At 55.4% G+C, this 17753-nt stretch overlaps 1 protein-coding gene across 2 annotated transcripts in view; it reads left to right on the top strand.

Moving 5' to 3' along the window:
* The window catches only part of LOC119846920 (olfactory receptor 2A1/2A42-like), a 40880-nt gene that overhangs the window by 9591 nt on the left and 13536 nt on the right, over positions 1 to 17753 (top strand). The window lies entirely within an intron of this gene.

The following is a 17753-nucleotide window of genomic DNA, read 5'->3' as shown; positions in this document are numbered from 1 at the left end:
AGAGAGATACGCACAGCTGTTTGCTCCCCCAGGTATTAATCACTTACTCTGGGTTTATCAGTAAACAAAAGTGATTTTATTAAGTATAAAAAGTAGGATTTACGTGGGTTCCAAGTAATAACAGACAGACCAAAGCAAGTTACCAAGCAAAATAAAACAAAACACACAAGTCTAAGTCTAATACATTAAGAAACTGAATACAGGTAAATCTCACCCTCAGAGATGTTCCAATAAGCTTCTTTCACAGACTAGATTCTTTCCTAGTTTGGGTCCAATCCTTTCCCCGGTACAGTCCTTGTTAGTTCCAGCAGGCATCTTAGGTGGAAACCAGGGGATTTTTCATGACTGGGACCCACTTTGTTCTGTTCCATCCCCTTTTATAGCTTTGGCACAAGGCGGGAATCTTTTGTCTCTCTGGGTCCCCACCCCTCCTTCTAAATGGAAAAGTACAAGATTTAATATGGATTCCAATATCATGTGACATGGTCACATGTCCTGTGAAACCCCAGCCTTCATTGTTCTTGGGCTGGCCTACATACCCAGGAAGATTTGCAAGTAAACAGAGCCATTTACAACCAATTGTCATAGTCAATGGGAGCCATCAAGATTCTAAACCACCATTAATGGCCCACACTTTGCATAATTACAATAGGGCCTCAGAGTTATACTTCATATTCCTAAAAAAAGAAAAGGAGTACTTGTGGTACCTTAGAGACTAACAAATTTATTTGAGCATAAGCTTTCATGAGCTACAGCTCACTTCATCGGATGCATTCATGATGCTGTAGCTCACAAAAGCTTATGCTCAAATAAACTTGTTAGTCTCTAAGGTGCCACAAGTACTCCTTTTCTTTTTTGCCAATACAGACTAACACTGTTGCTACTCTGAAACTTCATATTCCTAGATTCAGATACAAGAATGATACATTAATACAAATAGGATGGCCACACTCAGTAGATTATAAGCTTTGTAATAATACCTTGCAAGAGACCTTTTTCACAAAGCATATTCCAGTTACAACACATTCACGCTCATTAGCATATTTCCATAAAACATTATGGAGTGCAATGTCACTGGCAATTATCCACTGATCCATCCCCTGTCGTCCAGTCCCAGTTCCTGGCAGTCAGAAGTTTAGAGACACCCAGAGCATGGGGTTGCGTCCCTGACCAGCTTGGATAATAGCCATTGATGGACCTTTCCTCCAGACCCCCATTATACATTTGGCCTCTACAACTTCCTCTGGGAAGGAGTTCCACAGGTTGACCGTAAGTTATGTGAAGAAGTATTTCCTTTTGTTTGTTTTAAACCTGCTGCCTATTAATTTCTTCGGGTGATCCCTGGTTCTTGTGTTATGAGAAGGAGTAAATAACACTTCCTTATGCACTTTCTCCACACCAGTCAGGATTTCATAGACCTCCATCATATCCCCCTGACTGGTTTGCTGGTCTGGGTTAAACACTGACCGTTGTGTTGTTGAGACCCTCTAGCATAGTGGTTCCCAAACTGGGGTTCTCAGGAAAAAATTCCCTAATAGCAGACAGCTGTCCCTAGGGACCCAGGGCAGCATAGGGCCAGCAGCCCGGAGCCCCTGGACTTCCAAGAGCTAAGCAGATCAAAGCAAGCATATCTATCACACTGAGGAGATTTAACTTCAAGACTCCTTGCAAGAAACGGAAAGGGAGGTGGATATTTTTGGCTGTTTTTAAAATCAAATAGGCAGCTAGTATTGTTTTTAAAATGATTATGAAGAACAAGTTTAAGCTTTGCTGTTCCGTTCATTGTTTGCCTGGACTGCTCAAGACCTGAATGCTTGTGTAGGAGGAACGATTTGAGTTGGCTTCTTAAATCCTTTCATGCGGTTTCACATCTGATACTCTCTAATGAAACCTAGGAGCCTTGTCTTCTAACAGACTTAGTCAAAGTGATACAAACTATGAAAGTGATATCTTGGACGAGTGTTGCCATTTTCATAATGTAATAAAAATACTGTCATGATAAATGATAATTAATAATAAATAGTGTGTAATAAGCATGTCATAAGAACAAATTTTATATTTCCAAGATCACTGCTTTTATAATTCATACTCAGGTAAAGGTGAAAATCCCTGGAAATATTCATTTTTAGGAGGGGGTTCGCGAGACTTGACATTTTAGTGAAAGGGGCTCACAGGTTGTTGAAGTTTGGGAACCACTGCTCTAGCAGAGGGGTTCTCAAACTGGGGGTTGTGATCCCTCAGGGAGTCACAAGGTAGTTACATGGGGGTCCATGGGGCTGCCAGCCCTCAGCCCCCATTAAATTACCCCCTCTTTTTAATTTGTAAGGGGGGGTCACACTCAGAGGCTTGCTGTGTGAAAGGGGTCACTGACACCCCTACACTGCAGAGCATGAATGGTGAAATTCGGGGTGGGGAAGGGTCTAAGCTGTTCCAAGTTGAACAGTCCCCAATCTGGTCAATCTCTCCTCATACGGCAGCCGTCCCAGCCCCTCATCATTTTTGTTGCCCTTTTCGGAACCTTTTCCAATTTCAATGTATCTTTTTGGAGATGGGGCAACCACACCTGCACCCAGTATTCAAGGTGTGGGCCTACCATGGATTTCTCCAGAGGCGATTGATATTTTCTGTCTTATCCATCTCTTTCTTAATGATTCCCAGCCTTCTGCTGGCTTTTTTGGCTGCCGCTGCACACTGAGCAGCTGTTTTCAGAGAACTCTCCGCACTGACCCCCAGATCGCTCTCTCTCTCGAGTGGTAACAGCTAATTGAGAGCCCGCCCGTTTGACTGCACACTCGGGATTGCGGTTTCCAATGTGCAGTCCTTTGCATTGATCTATGTGGAATTTCATTGGCTGTTTTGTCGCCCGTCGCCCGTTTTGCGAGATCCCTTTGTACCGCTTCGCAGACTGCTTTGGACTCCCTGGGGCTGTGGGTCGGGAGTAAGGAGCATCCTCCCTGGCCGGGGAGGTCGTGGTTGAGGGGCACAAGATGCCCTGGTGGGGGGACCCCTCCCCTGCGTCTGGCAGCTCTCTTGGTCCCGGGTCTTCGTCTCTCCCAGCTGCAGCAGGACTCAGCCAGGATCAGCCCCAGGGCCAGCAGGACCCCGGTGCCCAGGCTCAGACGAATGATGTTGCCCTGGGTGAAATCCGGGTGCCCGGGTGAGGCCAGAGCTGCTGAAGAGGGGAGGGGTCAGTCTGCAGCCACTTCCCGGGTGTTAGGATCAGACCTCACCGAGCTCCTAATGCAATTGGGGGTGACTCCGAATTGATCCTGGGGGGCTGAGATCTGAACCCAGCCCTGGGCCTCTGTTTCCCACATCACTTACCCAGCGGAGGTCTGTGGCTGTGCCCCGGGCGTGCTGGGGTGGTGGGGCTGGGGTCTCTGGGAGGCATGGAGTGGCTGGAATCCGGGCTGGTGGCTGTACAAAGAACGTGTGCATGTGTGGGTGTTAAACGTGGCACCAGAAACCTCCCAGCCCTGTCTGTCTGGCCCCTACCCCGCCGCCGTTTCGGGCGCCATGCCCTGGCCCTGCCAGTGCCTGGGCAGTACAGATCCCCTGGCATGTCCCTCCAGATGTGGGCTGGGAACCCTGGCGTCCTGGCCAAACCCCAGCGGGGGTGCGGGGAGAGGATTCTGTTCAACCTCCCTAAATACCCTCTATGTTTTCAACTGGATTCTCTGTCACTTCCTGTGCCAAACTCTTGGGGTGTTTCTTTGCGCTGTTAAACAGCCCCCGCGCCCCACCCCAGAGGGGCCACATCTTAGCACCAGGCGAGGGGTCCCCGTATGACCCCACAGCAGTCAGGAATGACTCCGGATTGACCCTGGGGGGGCTGAGATCCAAACCCAGCCCTGGGCCTCTGTTTCCACATCACTTACCCGGCGGAGGTCTGTGGCTGTGCGCCGGCGGTGCTGGGATGGTGGGGCTGGGGTCTCTGTGGGGGGCGGCAGGGCTGGAATCCGGGCTGGTGCCTGTACAAAGAATGGTGTGGGGAGAGAAGGGGTGTTTAAACCCAGCACCAGAGACCTCCCAGCCTGGTTTGTCTGGCCGCTACTCCTGCCGCTGTCTTGGGCTCCATCCCCCAGCCCTGCCATTGCCTGGGAAGTACAGATCTCTTGGCATGTCCCCCCACATGGGGGGCAGGAACCCCAGCATCCTGGCCAAACCCCAGTGTGTGTGTGGGGAGTTCTTGGCTGTTTTTCCCTATTAACTTTTGATTCTGATTTTAAAAATAGTTGTATAGGAAAAACCCACCCAACCCAGACAAACTAGACGTTGGTTTCTGAGCCCATGGGCCCCCATTGGCCACCCCGCCACAGCAAGATGCCTGATAATTAATTCTCCCCAGTCCGACGGGGCACAACTGGACCCAGTGACTTGTGACGTACAAAGCCCCCCGCCTGGCATATGCTGGAGAAAAAGGATAAAAGCAAAGTGAAGAGAAGCAGCGTTCACTGGCGGGAGCTGGGAAGGGAAAGAAGGGGGTACAGAAGAGGGGCAGTGAAGGGGGGGCCATTCATTCAGCTCCTTCCAGGAGAGCATCTCTGGATCCCTGTGAATTTTTCTTGCGTAATGGGTATGTGTGTGTGTTTCACATGACTGCCCTAAATACCCTCTGCGCTTTCCACTGGATTCTCCCTCACTTCCTGTCCCAAACGCTTGGGGTGTTGCTTTGTGCTCTTAAACAGTCCCTGTGCCCCACCCCAGAGGTGGCTGCATCTCCACTCTGGGTGAGAGTCCCCATATACTCAGCCCCGCACCCCACCCCAGAGCTGGCTGCATCTCTGCTCCAGATGAGGTGTTCCCGTATAACCAGTCCCCGCACCCCACCCCAGAGTCAGCTGCACGTTCAGAACTTACCTCCCACGACCAGCTGGATGGGGTCGCTGCTCTCTGACCACCGGGGCTGCCCATATTGGCTGAGGTACCTGCAGTGGTAGGTGCCGGTGTCGCCTGGGCCGGCGTGGTCGATGGGGAACTCGGCCGCCTGGCCCCATGCCTCGGCGTGCTGCACCGGGATGGGGCCCATGCCCCTGTAGAGGAAGAGCCGGGCGCAGGGCACCTGGCAGAGGCAGTGCAGGGAAACCCGCCCCCCGGCAGGGACCACACCCCCCGCCGGGGTCACCCGGAGTGAGGCCTTGTCTGGGGTGACAGCGGGAGAGGCAATGAGACACAGAGCCCACCCTGGGGGCCAGAATCCTTTCACCGCCCCTCCCCCACTTCACAACCCCCATACCCCAAGGGGGCAAAGATCTCTGCCCTCCCCCTCCCCCACTCCCTGGGGCAGAGACCTATCCCCTCCCCTCCATCTCCCAACCCCCAGGGGGAAGAGACCGCTCTCCTCCCCCATAACCCTCCCCTGGGGCAGAGACTTGTCCCCTCCCACACCCACATCCCCTAGGGGGGCAGAGGCCTTTCCCCTCCCTTAGGGGTAGTGTTTGCCAGGTGTCCGATTTTTGACTGGAACGCCCAGTGGAAAAGGGACCCTGGTGGCTCTGATCAGCACAGCTGACCGGGCCGTTAAAAGTCCGGTCAGCAGCACAGTGGGGCTAAGGCAGGCTCCCTGCCTGCCCTGGCTCTGTGCGGCTCCCAGAAGCAGCGGAATGGCCCCCCTCCAGTTCCTACGCATAGGGGTAGGCAGGGGGGCTCCACATGTTGCCCCCGGCCCAAGTGCGCTCCAGCAGCTCCCATTGGCTGGGAACTGTGGCCAATGGAAGCTGTGGGGGTGGTACCTGCGTACGGGGCAGCAGGCACAGCTGCCTGGCCACACCTCCATGTAGGAGCCGGAGGGAGGACATGCCCCTGCTTCCGGGAGATGCCTGAGTAAGCACCGCCCAGAGCCTGCACCCCTGACTGCCTCCCGCACCCCAACCCCCTGCTCCAGCCCCAGCCCTGATCCCCCTCCCGCCCTTCAAACCCCTCGGCCCCAGCCCGAGCACCCTCCTGCAGCCCCACCCCTCATTGCCAGCCGCACCCCAGAGCCCGAACTCCCAGCCGGAGACCCCACACCCCCCTGCATGCCCCAACCCCCTGCCCCAGCCCTGATCCCCCTCCCCCCTTCAAACCTCTCGGCCTCATCCCAAAGCACCCTTCTACACCCCAAACCCCTCATCCCCAGCCCCACCCCAGAGCCTGCACCCCCAGCCAGAGCCCTCACCCAATCCTGCACACCAACCCCATGAGCCAGCCCGGTGAAAGTGAGTGAGCAACCGGGGATGGGGAATGGAGTTAGTGGGGGCGGGGGGTCTCAGAGCAGGGGCGGGACCTCAGAGGAGGGGCGGGGCAAGGGTGTTCAGTTTTGTGCGAGTAGAAAGTTGGCAACCCTACTAAGGGGGCATCAGAGATCTCTTCCCCCTAGACTTTCCCTAGAGCGCAAAGGCTTGGCTCACTGGGATTCCCAGGGGGTTGCATGGTGGGGAGGGGTCAGGCCCCCAGCCTGACCCCCCCCCCAACGCCCATCCCAGGGTCACTCACGTGCTGCAGCAGCCGGGGGGCGGCCAATCCTCAGGGCACCTGTAACAAGCAGGGGGGATGTCAATCTGGGGGGAGGGTGGGTCCTTGGTGGGAGGGACCCCAGAGGGGCAAATGGGGGTCCCTGGTGGTTAGGGCTCTAGGGGGCCCGGATGGAAGGGTCAGGCACTCCCTGGGGCTCCCAGCTCCCCTGGCACCGAGACCCCCCCAAGATGGGATGGGGTCACACCGATGGCTCCCATCCAGCCAACCAGACTGGGCCAGAGACACAGCCCCGGGCAGAGCAGATGGGGTTGGGGGTGGAGGGGATCAGGAGGTGGGAGGGGAGGTAGCAGGTAGGGGGCTGCTTACTGGAGCCCAAAGCCATGGGGATATACAGCCGAATGGAAGGGGTGGAGGCAGGGGACTATGAACTGTTCAAAAAGGCCCTGCTATGCAAGTTTGGGATGACTCCCGAGATGTACCGGAAAAAGTTCCGGAGTCAGCGGAGGTCACATATCTGGAACTGATCCTCCGAATACAGGGATATGTCTACAAGTGGGCAGATGGGGCCCAGACTAAGGAGGACCTGGTTAAACTGATGGTATTGGAGCAAGTGTATGAACAGTGCCCAGCCGACCTGAGGATATGGTTGGGGAACAAAGAGCCGGAGGACCTGCAGAGCGCTGGGCAGCTGGTCGACGAGTTTGTGGACAGCTGGTCAGGCGGTGGAAAGGAGGAGTCCCAAAAGAATAAGCCAACCATGATGCAGACAGAGAGAGAGTCACCCTGGGATCCCCCAAAGGGGGAACATGGAAAACCCCCTCCCAAGGGGAACAACCGGCATCAGGCTTGAGGCCGCCTGGCTCGAGGGGACCAACGGAACATGAACTGCTATTACTGTCAGCAGAGAGGCCACATTCAGAGCCAGTGCCCCAAGCTCAAGGACAGACTGAGCAGAACGAACCCACACAGGGCTAACTGGGTAGGGACCCAGCTGGACGAGGGGCAGGCTTCCAAGGCAAGGGGGGCTGACAGCTTTCCAACTGCTCAGGAGGGAGGAGTTTCCCAGACCAGCTCCTCTGGGGGGCTGGATGCTCTGGACTCAAGGTTTACAGGGTCGGCATGGGGCTGTCCCTGCGGAGCAAGTGCCTTGTTCCCCTGGAGGTGGATGGGAGGAAGGTCAATGGATACTGGGATATGGGCACTGAGGTGATGCTGGCCCAGCCCAAGGTGGTGGCCCCAGATCGGGTGGTGCCCAACACCTACCTGACCCTGACGGGGGTAGGCGGGACCCCATTCAAGGTGCCCGTGGTGAGGGTACATCTGAAATGGGGGGCCAAGGAGGGCCCCAAGGACATGGGAGTGCACCACCATTTGCCCACTGAGGTGTTGATGGGGGGTGAGCTAGAGGACTGGCTAAGCAACCCCCCAGAATAACCTAGTCGTGACCGGTAGCCAGGGCCAGCGAGGGGCACTATGCCCTGACCTCGGGTAGGATACCTCACCGAAGGCGCAGGACCCTGCCCTGGTGGGGAGGCAGCGCCCAGGGACAAGGCTCAGAGGGGCGGCGACTTCAGGCCCAGCCAGCGGGAGGGAACCGGGTCCCATCCCTTCCCCAGCTGCTGAGTTCCAGACCGAGTTGCAGAAAGATCCCTCCTCGCAGAAGCTAAGGGACCTGGCCGACCTCAGCGCGCACAAACCCTGGGGAGAGGCTGCCAAGAGGGATTCCTGTGGAAGGAGGGGTTCCTGTACTGAGAATGGGCTCCCCCAGGGGAAGTGGAGTCATGAGGGATCTGAAGGCAGCTGGTGGTCCCCCAGAAGTATCGCCACAAGCTCCTGTACCTGGCCCATGATATCTCCCTCTCAGGGCACCAGGGAATCCGGCGCACCCGGCAGAGGCTGCTACAGAACTTTTACTGGCCTGGGGTCTTTACTACCGTCCAGTAGTATTGCCGATCCTGTGACCCCTGTCAGAGGGTGGGGAAGGCCCGGGACCAGGGGAAAGTGGCTTTGAGACATCTGCCCATTATAGAGGAGCCTTTTCAGAAGGTGGCTGTGGACATAGTGGGGCCTTTCAGCAAGACGACCTGGTTGGGGAAGAAATACATTCTGGTGGTGGTAGATTTTGCTACCCGCTACCCCGAGGCAGTGGCCTTGTCTTCTATCGAAGCAGACACCGTGGCAGACACGCTGCTGACCATTTGCAGCCAAGTGGGGTTCCCCAAGGAAGTCTTGACAGATCAAGGATCCAACTTCATGTCAGCGCTGCTCTGGTGCTTGTGGGAGAAATGTGGGGTTCGGCACATCTGGGCCTCAGCATATCATCCCCAGTCCAAAGGGCTGGTGGAGAGGTTCAATGGGACGCTAAATATGATGCTGAAAACCTTTATGAACCAGCACCAGCAGGATTGGGACAAGTACTTACCTCACCTGCTATTCGTGTACAGGGAGGTGCCCCAGGAGTCTACCGGGTTTTTGCCTTTTGAACTGTTATATGGAAGAAGGATAAAAGGGGCCCCTGGACCTGATGAGAGACGAATGGGAGGGGAAGGCCACTCCTGATGGAGAATCAGTGGTGGAGTATGTACTGACCTTCCAAGAAAGACTTGCTGACTCATGGGCCTGGCCAGGGAGAATCTGGCCAGAGCCCAGAGGAAGCAGAAGGTCTGGTATGACCACACGGCGCGGGCCCATGCCTATGCCACTGGGGATCAGGTGATGGTTCTCATCCCCGTGAGAAAGAACAAACTACAGGCCACCTGGGAGGGCCCATTCAAGGTTGTCAAGCAGCGAAATGAGGTAAACTATGTGTTGGAGCTGTCGAACCGGGCATACCACCGCCGGGTGTACCATGTTAATATGATGAAGACTTATTATGCCAGGGGGAATGTGGTGTTAGCCGTGTGTGGACATTGGGAGGAGCAGGGAGATGACTCTCTAGTAGATCTATTCCCTGAGACAGGTGCTGGCTTCTCCCTGGAAACAATTCCCCTCTCTGATCGGCTCAGCAAGCTGAGATCAGAGGGATGCTGCATTTGTACCGACAGCTGTTTTCCAACCAGCCTGGACGCACTAATCTGACTGTCCACAGGGTGCAGACAGGGTCGCACCCACCGATAAGATGCTCCCCCTTCTGAGTCACAGGGAAAACTGCTCAGGACCTGGAAAGAGAAGTCTGGGACATGCTGGCTTTGGGAGTGATCCAGCCATCTGCCAACCCTTGGGCCTCGCCAGTAGTGCTCATCCCCAGAAAGGACGGGTCAATCCGGTTCTGTGTGGACTATCGGAAGCTCAATGCCATCACTGTATCTCATGCGTGCCCCATGCCCAGGCCTGACGAGTTCCTAGACAAACTGGGAGGAGCTCGATACCTCACCACCATGGACCTTATAAAGGGCTACTGGCAAGTGCTGTTGGATGCAGATGCCCGGCTGAAATCAGCCTTTATCACCCCTCTGGGGCTCTATGAGTTCCTGATCCTGCCTTTCGGCCTCAAGGGGGCACCAGCCGCCTTCCAGTGCCTGGTGGATCAGCTATTGAGGGGGATGGAGAGTTTTGCTGTGGCGTATATTGATGACATCTGTGTCCTTAGCCAGACCTGGGAGGACCACGTGTCCCAGGTTAGACAAGTGCTGGACTGACTCCAGGAGGCTGGGCTGACTGTAAAAGCTGAGAAGTGCAAGGTGGGGATGGCTGAAATATCTTACCTGGGTGATCGGGTGGGGAGCAGCTGCCTAAAGCTGGAACCAGCTAAGGTGGGGGCGATCAGAGACTGGCCCGCTCCCCACACCAAAAAGCAAGTCCATGCCTTTATTGGGATGGCGGGGTACTATTGAAGATTTGTGCCACACTTTAGCTCCATACCCTCCCCCATTACTGAGCTATGCAAGAAGGGGAAGCCAGACAAGGTGGTCTGGACCGAGCAGTGCCAGAGGACGCTCTGTATGCTGAAGGAGGCTCTGGCCAGTGGCCCAGTTCTGGTAAACCCAGACTTTGACAAGCCCTTTATGGTGTTCACCGATGCCTCAGACACGGGGCTGGGTGCAGTGATAATGCAGGCGGATGGAAAAGGGGGAGAGATGTCTCATCGTGTACTTGAGCTAGAAGTTCTTACCCCGGGAGCAAAACTCCGTGGCCATCGAGAAGGAGTGCCTGGCCATGGTGTGAGCCCTTAAGAAACTAGAGCCATATCTCTTCGGGCGACACTTCACCGTGTACACCGACTGCTCCCCCCTGACTTGGTTACACCAGATGAAAGGAGCCAACGCCAAGCTCCTGAGGTGGAGGTTGCTCCTGCAGGATTACGCTATGGAGGGCCATGTGAAGGGCAGTGCCAACATGATAGTGGACACGTTGTCCCAGAGAGGGAGGCCTGAACTTCCCCAGGTCACTGCTCAGAGTGACCCCGCTCAGTTCAGTCTCGAAAGGGGGAGAGATGTGATGGAGTAGGGAGTATTGATCTGGGGATGTTGCGTGGGAGTTTTACTGGGATTGTCAGCATTGGTGCTGGATAGTGGTGGGATATCAGGGGGTGACTTCACTGGAGGGATGATACCTGAGCACGTAACCTGAGCCCAGGAGGGGATTGGGGCTAGGTGACACCTTCTGCTCGGGAAACTGGACAAAGGCTGGAGGAGAAGCTTCAGTTTGGAGCTGGCGGGGGAGATGGGGGGAGGCCCAGAACTGGGGTCTGGTCTCCCCACTCCCAAGATGGACCTGACTGAAGGGTCTTGGTCTCTGTACCGACAAGCTCTGTTTCGGGCTGTGTTCCTATTGTCTAATAAACCTTCTGTTTTACTGGCGGGCTGAGAGTCACGGTGAATGGCAGGAAGTGGGAGGGTGCAGGGCCCTGACTCCCCCACACTCTGTGACACCTGGCAATAAATAACTTTCATAGTTAAGCTAGTTGCTTCTCTCTCTCTCCCTCCCCCCCTCGTGGGCGTTTTTTGGTTTCCTCATTCGCTCTGCAGCAACGCTCCTCGTATCTAAGCTAAAAGTTCCCAGCAGCGCCCAAAAATCCTGTGGGGTTTGCTCATCAAGTGGGTTATTACGACAACAATTGTAACGTGAAAGTGGGGATAGGGACGTGCGGAACCTGGGACATACGAGGGTGGTAGCTTGGAGGTGCTGCTCGACCCAGTCTGCTGAGTCCCAGGGCCTATGAGGGTGATGGCTTGGAAGTCCTGCTTGACCCAGTCCACTGAGGGTGGGGGCTGAGCGGGGGAACGACACTCCAGCCATGGGGTGTGAGGTTGGGCGAGGGGACATTACGGTCATGGGATGGGGGTTGGTGGGGGGGCACTCCGGCCATGGGTTAGGGAATGGGCGGAGAGACACTCTTGCCATGGGGTAGGGGCTGGGTGGGGGGACACTCCAGCCATGGGGTGGGGGTAGGGGGTGAGCAGGGGAAGCTACTCACAGCAGATGAGGAAGAGGACGAGCGCATGGTCCATGGCGTTGGGGCCCATGGCAGCAACTGGGCAGTGACGCTGTAGCCAGCGCTGGGCAGGAAATGTGGGTAGAACAGGAAACTAGAGACTCGCTCAGCATGGCCCATGTTTCCCCTTGTGCTTAGTGCTGCCCAAACACAGAGCCACTGAGGTCAGGGCCCCGTTGTGCCGAGCGCTGCCCAGACACAGAGGCACCGAGGTCGGGGCCCCATCACATGGGGCACTGCCCAGACATACTCACTGAGATAGGGGCCGCACTGCATCAGGCCTTGTATTACCACTGTCAGCCATATTGCGAAGTCCATTCACCTTGCCCTCACAGCCAATGAGCCTCTGCTCCGAGCGCCCCACAGATTTGTGCTCAGAGAGGCAGGGAAATAAACCTCTAGATAGGAACCCCACAAAATGCCTCGCCAAATCTCCATCCCCTCCCTCTTTTCCAGACCTCCCATCCCTACCCATTTCATTACCCAACCAAACGACATTGCTTGTTCACTCGGGGTGACCCCTCAGCCAGGCGGCTTCATGCCCCAGCCCCCTACCCCATCTTGAGTCCAGCGAGGATAATAATCTATTGTCACATTTACACACCAAAGTGTGAGCACTTGCCAAGTAGAGCAGCCAAACTCAGCAGGTGGGACTATGGGTAAAAAGCACGTAAATCAGGCTGGACAGACCAGGCTTTGCCTCTTCTCCCCTCTAGAGGGAGCAGAGAGCCCCAGCCCCTAGCTGATAATTGGCCATTGGTTTATGGACCACAATCTTGGTGATTTTGTGTCTGGGCCGCGCCTGGTGTGAGGGTGCCGTGATCACAAGGAGGCGAAAAACATTGGTAGTCAGAAGGCACCTAAAGAAGAAACCTGGGAGGAAATTCTCCGCTCCCATTTTGGATCTTCCCTAATGTTTTTCTGCTGGAGCTTGCATGGACGTTGACACCTCGCAGGCGAAATGTTTCTGGGGGCCTGGTGCCTGGGACTGGCCCCTTTTGTCCCCGGCCCCGGCCCCAGCTCCTGCTCTCCTTGGGTCACTTGCTTGGGTCACAGTGCCCCCGAGGGGGGTAGGGAAATTCAGAGCCACGCTCTCACCAGCCCCACGCTTGGCCTGTGCCCTCGCGGTGCCCTATCTGTGAGGGCTGCATTCTGCTGCGAAAGAGCTAGAGAATGGGGGGAGGGGGCAGAGGGGCTTGAGTGCCTGAGTGAGGTCTCTAGCAATGGGATGGGGCAGGGGATGGGTCCTTGTCTCTATGACTGGGACCCACCCCCATTGGCTTCTCTAGGAGAGACAGGGCTCGGGGGGATGGTCTCACTCTCCAGCCAGGGCCATGGCCTCCTAATGGCTCTAGCACTGGATTGGGACAAGGACACCTGGGTTCTAACCCTGACTCTGCCATTGGGTGACCATGGGCAGGTCACTACCCTGCTCCATGCCTCAGTTTCCCCCGTACGAGGGGAAGGGGTAGAGTGGGGGAGGGGCTTGGGATGGAGAGGGGGCGAGAAGCCCTCAGGAAATCATAAAGTCGGTGCCTCTGTGCATGGCTGGCATGTTTTATGGTCACCCAGCGTCAGCCCCCCAGTGTCAAGGAGCCAGGCCCAGCTCCTCTTTCAGCTCATCCAGAAGATCCAACAGCCCTTTCCCCTACATTTCCTCATTTCCATGCTCCCCTCCCATAACCCAATAGAGCCAAGAGACCATCCTGTCGGCCACCCCCTGGCACTGGCCAAGCCGGGCAGCTTCCAGCCCAGGGGAAGGAATCTTGGCAAATGTGGGTGCGTGTTCATTCCCTCATTGTCCCGCACTTCTGGGCAGAGCTGACTCCTTCGTGGCACGCCAGGTGCTAGCTGGGGTAGCCCCTTGTTCTGGTTCTTCCACCTGCACTCCCGTCCCTGCGTTTCCCGGCCTGCTGCTTTTCCCAGGTGCCTGGTGTGACGAAGTGGGCATTTTCTGTCATATTTTCCAGAATCTGAGGTATGCCTCAGTTTCCTTATGTACATGGCATGGCTACCCAGCAGGTGCGAAAGGGTTAATACTGATCCTGGAATGGCACAGGAGGAGTGGGGGTGTCACCTCGCTGTGTGTGTGTGGTGGGAAAGGACTGGAGTCACTGAAGAACTGGCTTTGGCCAACCCAAATCAACCGGGGTTTTAGCGAGACAAAGAGAAGCCCCCAAGGACCGGACAATCAGCAGGAAACCCCGACTGGCAGGAGCTGGGAGTGGAGCTGGAGAACACGGAGTCAGGGGACTGAGAGAAGGAGCCGTTTGGAGGGACTCAGGAGCCTGGCCTGGGGCAGATGGGAGAGAGAGCCGGAGCCGAGTCCATCAATGGTTCTGCAGAGGCTGCCAGTGTCGCTGCAAATCCCCCCTGGGCATTGCACCCTGGAGAGGCCGGTCCAAGCCTTCCGCAGGGGTCTGGCTGGGCTGCATTCACTGCAGGCAGCCAAGAGAGACGGGGCCTCCGGTGCCAAAGGGCCAGTCTTGGGGAAGCAGCTGGGAGCCCTGGCTTTTACAGACCCAACCCAAGCCCAGTGACAGACCCGGGGAGAACAGGGAACACAGGGAGGAGATGGTATGATGGGATAATGGGATTTTGGTAAGTAATTGATCTTTAAATATTCAGGGTAAATAGGCCAAATCCCCTGAGGTGGGATATTAGATGGATGGGATCTGAGTTACCCAGGAAAGAATTTTCTGTAGTATCTGGCTGGTGAATCTTGCCCATATGCTCAGGGTTTAGCTGATCACCATATTTGGGGTCGGGAAGGAATTTTCCTCCAGGGCAGATTGGAGAGGCCCTGGAGGTTTTTCGCCTTCCTCTGTAGCATGGGGCACGGGTCACTTGAGGGAGGCTTTTCTGCTCCTTGAAGTCTTTAAACCATGATTTAAGGACTTCAATAGCTCAGACATGGGTGAGGTTTTTCGTAGGAGTGGGTGGGTGAGATTCTGTGGCCTGCGTTGTGCAGGAGGTCGGACTAGATGATCAGAATGGTCCCTTCTGACCTTAGTATCTATGAATCTATGAATCTATAAACACGGCAAAGCGACTGGGCCACATGGACCGAGCCGTGCGCGGGGCTGAATCAGTTGCCACTCAGCTCCGTGCTCTGTGAGCGCAGCGTGGGCTCCTCGCTCCTCCTTACGGAGCAGCCGGCCTGTCAGAGCACGGATCCAGGGCTAGCTAAGGGGCTGATCCGATGGGAGTTGACCACATCTGTGTTCCTGTGCCGGGCTGTTCAGCCGGACCCAGAGGCAAACCTCTCCCAGAGTCGCCGTCTCACCCTGTGGTGCCTACTGCTTAGAGTCCATTACAGAGCAGCTGTGACTCCCCTCTTGGGAGTTCGGGCTGCATCAGCTTCAAACCTGGCTTGTTCCTTAGATCTCTGAGTGCCAGCTAACAGGCCCGGGCTGATGTTCCCGGCTGCTAGCCACCCAGAGCACAGCCAAGATTGTTCTCCCAGCCCCTCGCTTCGACCGGGCCCCCCTCTCCTGGCAGCCCTCTGCCACCTCCCCCGTCTCTAGTGCATCCAACAGCAGCTGCTTGGTTTTATTTTCAGGGCTCCTTGCAGCCAACCCCTGGCAGACTGATCATCTCTCATTCACTCCCAGCGCTACCGTAATACACCTAATAGATAATGTACAGCACCTAGCGCGGAGGTCCTAAGCCATGATGGGACTCCCAGTGCTACTGTAATACACCAAATAGATAACGTACAGCGCCTAGCACAGTGGGGCCCTGATCAATGCCTGAGGCTCCTACCACTACCATATTACACCTAATAAATAAGAATAAACAACAACATTCTGGGCTTTCACCAGTTTTCACCAGTCTTGAGCTGCACAAATCCAGTGGAGTCCAATGGGATCTGGATGCTTAACTTCCTTTGGTTCCTTTGCAAACCTCGGTCTGGAGCAGCAACCACGGCTCGGCCAGAATTTCTGAATGAAGCGTGTGTGGAAGGCAGCGTGTGTGTGTCCCTTCTGCCCCCTGCTGGAGGGTGTGCCCCGCGCTGTGTGTGTCCCCCCCCTTCTGCCTCCTGCTGGAGGGGGTGCCCTGCGCTGTGTGTGTCCCCCCCCTTCTGCCCCCTGCTGGAGGGTGTGCCCCGCGCTGTGTGTGTCCCCCCCCTTCTGCCTCCTGCTGGAGGGGGTGCCCTGCGCTGTGTGTGTCCCCCCCTTCTGCCCCCTGCTGGAGGAGGTGGGCCCTGCTCTCAGTATATTTCCTTCACCCTCTCTCAACTCCCAAACCTCATGTCTGATTTTTACCCAAACATCACCAGAAAATTCACCTGCTGGGGGAATGTCTCTCCTTTGCCCCCATTCCCCCAAATCAAACTGGCTAGAAACAAACCTTCATTGTCACTTGTGGCGACTCACAACCCTGTCTCCGGGGTCTGGCAGGAACAATGGGGGGTGGGGGGGGGAATAACATGGGGAAATAGTTTTACTTTGTAGCTCACGAAAGCTTATGCTCAAATAAATTTGTACACAAAGTAAAACTATTTCCCCATGTTATCCCCCCCCACCCCTCACTGTTCCTCAGACTTTCTTGTCAACTGCTGGAAATGGTCCACCTTGATTATCACCACAAAAGGTTTTCTTCCTCCCCCCCCCCGCACCTGCTGGTAATAGCTCATCTTAAGTGATCACTCTCCTTACAGTAAAAAGAAAAGGAGGACTTGTGGCACCTTAGAGACTAACAAATTTATTAGTGCATAAGCTTTCGTGAGCTACAGCTCACTTCATCGGATGCATTTGGTGGAAAAAAGTGAGCTGTAGCTCACGAAAGCTTATGCTCTAATAAATTTGTTAGTCTCTAAGGTGCCACAAGTACTCCTTTTCTTTTTGCGAATACAGACTAACACGGCTGCTACTCTGAAACCTCTCCTTACAGTGTGTATGATAAAACCCATTGTTTCATGTTCTCTGTGTGTGTATATAACTCTCCCCACTGTATTTTCCACTGAATGCATCCAATGAAGTGAGCTGTAGCTCACGAAAGCTTATGCTCAAATAAATTTGTTAGTCTCTAAGGTGCCACAAGTACTCCTTTTCTTTTTGCGAATACAGACTAACACGGCTGCTACTCTGCACCCTATTTCAGTGGTCCCCACTCTATGGGGTGTGCCCCCTAGGGAGGACGTGGAGGGGATCATCTAGGGGGTATGTAGTGGCCCTGAGAGCCCCCACCCAGCCCTGCTCTGCCCCCAGCTTTTCTCTGGCCCTGCCCCTCGCCCCAGCCCCTGGCCGTGGCTCCAGCCCTGCCCCTGGCTGCAAGCCCAGCCCCTGGTTCTGGCCACAGCCCCTGTCTCCAGCCCCTGGTCCCAGTTGTGGCTCTGCTCCCGGCTCCTGACCCTGGCTGAAGCTCCGCTCCCAGTCTGGGGGGTGGGGGCGCGGACCCGTTCCACTACTGTTACGGGGGGTACGAGAAGTTTGGGCACCCCTGCCCTATTTTATTTTTACTTTTCCATTCACTGACAAGTTCAAAAAATCCCCTTCTGGATGGACCCACCCTGAATCCGCCCTCTCCTACCTGCTGATTTTTTGGAATTGCCGGAGAACCAAAAATCTTGGAGTCCCTGTGACTAGTTCTCTGAAAACTCAATCTGCAGCAGCGACCGAACAGGCTAGTTGTATGTTAGGGACTGTCAGGACAGGAATAGGATAAATAAGACAGAAAATATCGCAATGCTGCTATCTAAACCTATGGTGCACCCACACCTTGAATGCCACGCCCGGTGCTGGTTGCCCCAACTCGGAAAGGCTATCCTTAGCGGGAAAAGGTTCAGAGAAGGGCAACAAAGATGACTCAGGTTATGGAACAGCTTCCGTATGAGGAGAGACCAAAACTATTAGGGGTG

This window comes from Dermochelys coriacea, chromosome 23 (assembly GCF_009764565.3).
Source record: "Dermochelys coriacea isolate rDerCor1 chromosome 23, rDerCor1.pri.v4, whole genome shotgun sequence".
Taxonomy (NCBI): domain Eukaryota; kingdom Metazoa; phylum Chordata; order Testudines; family Dermochelyidae; genus Dermochelys; species Dermochelys coriacea.
Note: the sequence above shows the minus strand (reverse complement) of the source record. Positions and strands in the feature narration are given on the sequence as shown.